At 37.0% G+C, this 8,559-nt stretch overlaps 2 pseudogenes; both read left to right on the forward strand.

The window, feature by feature from the left end:
* Window positions 1-1,736: 1,736 nt before the first annotated feature.
* On the forward strand, window positions 1,737-3,555 carry LOC143618634 (metalloendoproteinase 1-like; annotated as a pseudogene).
* A 208-nt stretch (window positions 3,556-3,763) lies between these two features.
* Window positions 3,764-4,590, forward strand: LOC143618639 (metalloendoproteinase 1-like; annotated as a pseudogene).
* The last annotated feature ends 3,969 nt before the right edge of the window (window positions 4,591-8,559 follow it).

Here is an 8,559-nt window from a genome sequence, read left to right on the forward strand (position 1 = left end):
AATACACTTATCCTAAGTGATAAGTATATGCCATATATGTATTATGTGAAATGTATGAATGGTTTCTTGTCGACACATGAACGATCTTCGGAATTGCATGTACTGTCAGGAAATGGTTGGTGTTATATGTATGTTGTAAGATGAAGAATGAATGATGTATGTATGTGCGAAACTTACGATTATGTATATAGAAAGTATGTTAAGGAGGTATGGAAGAAAGGGTACCGGACCCTAATAATATCCGAGGATGAAGGGTACCAGACCCTAATAATATCCGAGAATGAAGGGTACCGGACCCTAATAATATCCGATGATGAAGGGTAACCAGACCCTAATAATATCAGAGGATGGAGGGCACCGGACCCTAATAATATCCGAGGATGGAGGGCACCGGACCCTAATAATATCCGAGGTATGTAGGGTGAATGCTCTTTATAACGTAAGGCTAGTTATGAATGTATATGAAAGAATGATGGACATGTTAAGTATGTAACGCGTACCTACGAGCACGTATATGTGTATGTAAAGTAAGTTATGTGATTAATTAGAACTCACTCAGTGTAGCTGACTTTTAGTATGACGCAGGCAAATAGGTTGAGGCAGCTCGCGTGATTGAAGACACATGGCATGGAATCGAAGATACTGGCATCTCGAAGAAATGTTGTGATGTTTTAAAGACTACGTTTTGTTTTAAATGACTATGAATGTTTTATAAGACAAGATTTGGAGGTTATGTAAGATAACATGGTTGAAGTTTTATATTCCGCGTAAAATTTTAATTAACTCTGATTTGTAGAACTGTGTTTATGAGTAAATTCAACACCAAAGTAGGGCTACCGGTAACGGGGCTTTACATATATATGCACCATTGTGTTATATTTTCTTCGGAATTGTTTTATATTTTGCGATTTATTGTGTCATTTTATAGTTGTAATCGTGTCTTTTGTTCATTTTCGTTATTGTGTCTTTACTCGTCTTTTTCGTCAATTTTTTTAATGGGAATGATGGCGGAAACATTTTAGTTTTTAAACTTTTTTCGTTTTTTATTTGTATTTTGAGTTATGTTTTTATATTATTTTTTTAAAATTAATTTTTAAGGGGTTTTTTGTGTGGTCACAAATCATTCTCATAATTCTTATTTTTGTCTCTCTTTGTATTTTAACTTTAAACTAGATTAATATGTTTTGATTACACTAATATAAATATGTTTTCATAAAAAACAAAATTAATAATTTGAGTGGAAAATTTAGAATAGGTCTCCAATTTTGGTTATTAGGTAGATATTTTCTTTTGTTTATTAAGAATAAATCTTCGATTGACATGTGTCTCGGATTACTTTCTTTTCTTTTTAGAATAGGTATAAAATAAATTTTGGTTATGATATTAATATTGTACTCAATTTAACTTAAGAATTTATTATTTTCTTAATAGTGTTTTTAATGAATTACTACTTGTCAAGATGTTGACGACAAGAATTATTCTTGTCAACAAATTTATTTAATTGTTTAATTTATGATTTTAATTAGTATGTTTGAGCAATCTATAATTTATTATTTTAACTAGTATGTTCTTTAAGTGTATATTTTTTTCACTAGTATTAATTCTGAATTAACACACATTCTCTATTTGATAATATATTCACACACACATTTCGTGTTCTTTAGCTTGATACTAAAATTACCCTGGTAATTGCTATATATTCCCTTAATATTTCAACGTTAAATATAACTTGAAACGGAATTTTATTAACTGTTGATCTCTTATATTTACTATTTTTATATGTCCATTGACTTGTAACGTAAATATTTATTTTATTTAAGAATATCATTAAAGTATTCATTGTGCTCGTAATAAATTTTAATAAATGATCATTTTGTAACGTGTTGTTCATTTTCTTCACCTTTTTTAGTGACCAGTTTGTTTTTTTCAACAATAATTGAGTCGGGTGAGCCTTCCTGATACGAATATCAATCATTCATACTAATTTTGATGCTTCAAACTTGACACATTCGAGAACATCATCAAGGATGAAACCCACCACTATAAGAAAAACAAATTAATATTACAAACTCATATGATTTAATAAATACATAAATCACTATATATAAAACAATATATGTCATATATGTATACAAATAGTAACCGGTCAAACATTGATATAAAAAAAAACAAATAACAATAGGATTACAAAAACTTTGACATAAAACATAAACTCCCTCGGACATGTAAACTTGAGTTTTCTTGTTATAGTTACAAAATAGTATAATTTTATATACCATAATGAACCTTGTGTTAATATCAAGGATATTTAAACATTCTCAGTGAACATGAAAGTAATAAATACAGTTATGAATACGGGTATAAAGAGAGCTAGTAATTCCAATAATCGTATCTCAAAATTTTAAACTTGGTCTTTGAAATGATGTATGAACTCTCTTTTCCCCTTTCATGTATTTTCTTTCTTTTTCTCTTTTTTCAAACGGTCTTTTCTCATTTTCAATACCCTCATTTACAGCCAAATGGGTCATTGAACGATAGCATAAATCAACCGTGGTTCGGGTTTCTTAAAAACTTGCAAAAGCTAAAGGCATTCGAGACCTCAAAATGTATCTTAGCCATTTTGGATACCTAAACTACCAAAACGACCCCAATGTCACAAATCCTAATGAAGATCATTTCGATGAGGAGCTTGAGGCGGCCATCAAATAATACCAAGTTTATTACTATCTCAATGTCACTGGAACGCTTGACGAGCCAACAGTGTCCAAGATGGTCATGTCTTGTTGTGGGCTTCCAGATAAGGAAATTAATCAACATAATCATAAACCTTTCAGTTCTGTCTCTCGTTATCATTTCTTTCTTGGTAGCCCAAAATGGCCTAAGGGAAAAAGGCATCTAACATATGCTTTTGGATTTTTTCCTGCACGATTCATACCTGCCGTTGAACGAGCTTTTAGAAAATGGGCCATTGCTTCTCGTTCTTTCACATTTTCAAGAGCTAAAAGTTATCCAAGGGCTGATCTACAGATTAGTTTTTCACGTTGTTCTCTTGGAGATGGTTTCCCCTTTGACGGGCCTGGTGGGGTATTAGCATATGCTTTTGCCCCTATAGACGGAAGGTTTCACTATGATGCGGATGAGCAATGGGTGGTTGGAGCGGTCCCTAACGCTTATGATATCGAGACTATAGCCTTACATGAAATAGGACACCTACTTGGGCTTGGCCATAGCCAAAATAAATATGCAATAATGTGGCCTACCTTTGATTCGGGCGTAACAAAAGGATTGAGTTTCGACGACATCCAAGGAATTAAGGCTCTATATTATTATAACTGATTACAGAACTTGCAGTTAACTAATTGATAACTGAATCAACAGAAGAAGTTGTTGATAAATGTTTGAATAATATTATAAATTAGGGTTTGAAATCGGAATGAATATAAGGGTTTCGTGTTCATTGGTATTTACATTGCTTCATCATCTGCTGATGCATTACGAGATTTTGTATGTAATTCGAGATTTGATTACGTCTTTTTCAGGTTACGGGTTACTCGGGTTCGAGAAATTTAAATCTAGAACTGAAACTAGACGCTAATCTCTCTCGGCAGTGAGACAAAGCTTAAACATACACGTCGAGGGGGCCGAACTCAATATGTATATATATATATATATATATATATATATATATATATATATATATATATATATATATATATATATATATATAAACTAGAGGGGGCCGGGGGCGGGCTCAAAATTCGGTATGAAACGGGTAAATTGGCAGTGTGTATAAAAAAATGTCGGCCGATAAAGGATAGATCCGCCGAGCGAAAAAACAAAAGGGGTCGAGACCTCAAAATGTATGTTAGCCATTTTGGATGCCTAAACTACCAAAACGACCCCAATGTCACAAATCCTAATGAAGATCATTTCGATGAGTAGCTTGAGGCGGCCATCAAATCATACCAAGTTTATTACTATCTCAATGTCACTAGAACGTTTGACGAGCCAACAGTGTCCAAGATGGCCATGCCTCGTTGTGGGTTTCTAGATAAGGAAATTCATCAACATAATCATAAACCTTTCAATTTTGTCTCTCGTTATCGATTCTTTCCTGGTAGACCAAAATGGCCTAAGGGAAAAAGGCATATAACCTATGCTTTTGGATTTCGTTTTCCTACATGATTCATACCTTCCGTTGAACGAGCTTTTAGAAAATGGGCCATTGCTTCTCGTTATTTCACATTTTTAAGAGCTGAAAGCTATCCTAGGGCTGATCTACAGATTAGTTTTTCACGTGGTTCTTTTGGAGATGGTTTCCCCTTTGATGGGCTTGGTGGAGTATTGGCATATGCATTTGCCCCTACAGACGGAAGGTTTCATTATGATGCGGATGAGCATTGGGTGCTTGGAGCGGTGCCAAACGCTTATGATATCGAGACTATAGCCTTACATGAAATAGGACACCTACTTGGGCTTGACCATAGCCGAAATAAATATGCAATAATGTGGCCTACCTTTGATTCGGGCGTAACAAAAGGATTGTGTTTCGACAACATCCAAGGAATTAAGGCTCTATATAGTAGTTAGCTTTGTTGGATGGAATATATGGTCGGTTCGGGTTAAGTCAACGCGGACCGACCCGAATATGACCCGGTATGAGTTACACCGAGACTAACGAATCTTAAACCCACTTTATCGTTAAGGGCCAACACAATAAATCAAAAGGATTGGATGGTGGGTTAGGCTTTAATTTTGGTAATTGGCTTAAAGCCCATCGGGTTTAATTTAGATTAAACCCTAATTATTGCTATATATAGTATGATATTTTCATATCATGATAACCAAGTTTCTAAAATTAAACCCTAGATCACCTTCCTCTACCAGCTGCCGCCGGTGGGTTTTTCCGGTCACCGGAAAACCGCCGCCACCCTATTCCGACCAAATAACCTCACCGGAGCCTCAATATCACGGCCAAATGCAACCGCAGCTCACCTGTGCTGCTGATTGTAGTCTCTTGGTGCTGACCACTGTAGATCCGCCGCCGCTTAGAGCCGCCGTTGCCGGAACAGATCTGCCGCCGCCACTAAGAGCTGCTGTCACCAGAACAAATCCGCCGCTGCCGCCAAGGCCTGCGGTTACAACGTACGAGTCGATACTGGTTCGTTTAAACCGAATCTACATCACAAACTTTAAATCGTTAAAAGTTTCTTGATCTAGATTAGTTTTTGGGTAATTTTAGATTTGGTCAAAGTTTTGTTTATTTTATTTGACCAAGTCAAAACGACCCGAATATTATTTATTTTGAATATGTAAATCCGGCCCCGACGTATGTTTGTTTGGTTGTGTTTGGTTGTTGAGCTTATTATTTGGCCATATGGATGGTTCAAAGTTGTAAACGGTTATTATTTTATTTTCGGTTTTCTTTTTGGCCATATGGAAGGTTCAAATTTGTAATAGGGATTTTTGTTAGTATTATAAATTTGTAATAAAGAAGACGCGAAGATAACCGAGGACGGGCTCAAGGATTTCTTGGATTTAGTGGGAGTTCGACAAGATGATGAGATGCACCTTGAAGTCCATCCTTGCGGTTGTTTTGTGTTATGAACCCCTTGACCCGATCGGTCTCCCTAATTGGCTCTAGTGAGACCGGTCACCTTTCTGGCCATAAGGATTTACATATTATTATTAGCTATTGTGGTTGCTTGGATTGTTTATAATAGGATTATAATATCACCGACCTAATACCAAATAAATTTAAATAAACAGTTTTAATTGACCAATTATGTTTTGCAAATTAAAAGCGTTTTGATTTCCAAAACTAATAACTTAATATATTTTCTATTAACTTAAAATTGGTTAGCCGTATCGCAACAAACTTAGTTTTTAATAGGTTATTTAAAACTAAATGTCATGAGAGATGAAAGGGTTAATCAATTTGTCCCGATAATAAATACAGTAAAATTTGACTTTTACTCTATTCGGTAATTCTAAAATTAATCCCAATTTAAAACCAATAGTTTATGCCAATCCTACTACAAGTCACACTTGAGGCATACTGCGAAATTTTGAGTGTTTGGAGCTAGAGCACCGCACTTGTTTTCTAGCCTATCCCATCAAGGTGAAAGCGTTTCGTTGACACATCCGGCCCTTTCACACGTCATTGTACTAGGACAACTATTACTTTACTCTCTTGTTACGTGCTACAGCTGTCTGGAGACTTTAAGTGGGCAAATATGAGGCTAAACGTATCTATACATGCAATCGTTGTCTCTATAGGCCTCATAACCGAGAGTTGTGCTTTATTCACAATTGGCAATCATTGTTAGTCTGCCTAACCACTTATTAATGTTGCGTGTTACAGCTGCCTTTAATAACTGTAAGCCAGATTCTCATGCTCCTATTTCATTAATGTTATTGGGTCATTAATAATAGGACTACAACGTTGAAAATACTAATTAAATTTACTTTTGCTTAATTAATCAGATGTCGTAAACCGAAAACTCACCCTACGCCCTTAAGATTATCCTTGATAAAGATAAACTGAACAGTACCAACTTCATCGAATGACACCGCAACTTGAGACTTGTTCTCACCATGGCAAAGCGCATGTATGTTCTCGATGGACCTGTTCCAACCGAGCCTGAAAACAACATAGCCGCTGCTCGCAAAGTTCTTGAGAAACATAAGGATGACTCTGCTGATGTCTCCTGCATTATGCTAGCCACCATGACTTCTGAGCTTGCTAAAGGCTTGGAAGACTTTGGTGCCTATGAGATGCTTGAGCAACTCAAGGGCATGTTTCAGAAACAAGCCCGTCAAGAACGTTTCGACACCATGAAACAACTCATTAGTTACAAGATGGTAGAAGGATATACCGTCAGTGCGTGTTCTTAAGATGAAGGGGCACATTGATCATCTCAAGAAACTCGATTATCCGCTGCCCGATGAGATGGCAGCTGATTTCATCCTCAACTCTCTCCCCAGCTCTCACGACCAGTTCGTAATGAATTTCAGCATGAATGCCTAGGTGAAGACAGTGTCGGAGCTTCATAACATGCTCAAGACGGCTGAGATGAACATTCCTACTAGGACCAATCAAGTTCTGATGATTCGATCTGCTGGTGTCAAGAAGCCAAAACCAAAGAATCGGGGTTTAAGGGAAAAGGCAAGAAGAAAGTTACTGTTGCTGCCAAGTTTGCCACTAACACTAATAAGAAAGTTGCAAAGCCACCACCGCCGCCATTTGAGGAACGCCAGTGCTACAAATGCAAAAAAATGGGGCACTGGATGCGAAACTGTCTCGATTACCTTGCTAAGATTAAGATGAAGAGAGCCAATAGTGAAGGCTCTTCTCGAGGTATTTCCATATACGTTATTGAACTTTTCACTGTCTCTAGCAACACATGGGTATTTGATACTGGATGTGGTTTCCACATCGTTAATGTCGTGCAGGAGCTTGAGAAGTGGAGGAAACTGAATAAAGGCAGCATGGAACTCATCGTTGGAGATGAGAAGAGAGTACCAGTTCTGGAAACTGGAGTTGTAGGTTCCCAGCCGGATCTACACGAGATATCTCGTTCTACGTAGGTGCGGAATCCCTACGTAAGACGTTACGAGCGTAGAAGACGATACGATTAAACACACGTTACAATAAACACAAACACGTTATATTGCAACCGGAAAACACGTGATATCTATCACTAATACTGGACTCGTTACACGTAAACTGAATACTCTGATTGAATCCTTTTCTCTAAGCCGTAACCTAGGACATATATATCACGACAACTTCGTCTGGCATGTTCAGGCGAAGTTGTCACTAACTTCGCTTAGTTCACAAGTTCGCCTGTATCAGCGAACTTGTGAGCTAACTTCGCTTACATACAAACACAAATCCAAATGACTCGATTACAGACACTAGACACTGAACTACTGACATCATGTACCAACAGACTCCCCCTTGGCAGTAGCTTCATATCTTTATCTTCAAGCACGTGTCTCGTAATCTTCAACAATCTTGAATCTTCATCTTTAAGCATTCACTCCTTCTCGTACACATACCGACACAACTCTTTGATATTTCCTCGCTTCGTCTTTCCAAGCAGGAATATAAAAGATTTTCTTCTCATTCATCACCTGCAGATCAGCTCGAGACAGGTTCACTAGATGCATCGGATCATAGACTCTCAGCAGCTCTTATTCATCTTCGTCTTCCATCACTGCTTCAGCTGTCTCACAATCTACATACCACCACTTTAGCTCTTTCAGCACATCCTTGGGCATCTGTTTCATCGGCACTTCTTTCAAACACCGGATCGGTTTATACTTCATAATCATCCAAGGCTTGCCATCTGCTCTCAACCTTTGATCTTTATCTTTGATAAGTTTACCCTTATGTGCTTTCAGCAGCTCGAACTTCTTTTCCTTTATACTCTCCTTCCATACTATCTTCCCGATGACTCTAGCCATATTATCATCACTTCGATTTATCAATCCCAATCTGGCTAAGTCTTTCACTTCACATTCTGGCAGTGTGTTCAACGATCTCAACATTCT

This window comes from Bidens hawaiensis, unplaced genomic scaffold (genome assembly GCF_021521415.1).
Source record: "Bidens hawaiensis isolate Kalapana, Puna unplaced genomic scaffold, B.hawaiensis_p1.1 tig00419565_1, whole genome shotgun sequence".
Taxonomy (NCBI): Eukaryota; Viridiplantae; Streptophyta; class Magnoliopsida; order Asterales; family Asteraceae; genus Bidens; species Bidens hawaiensis.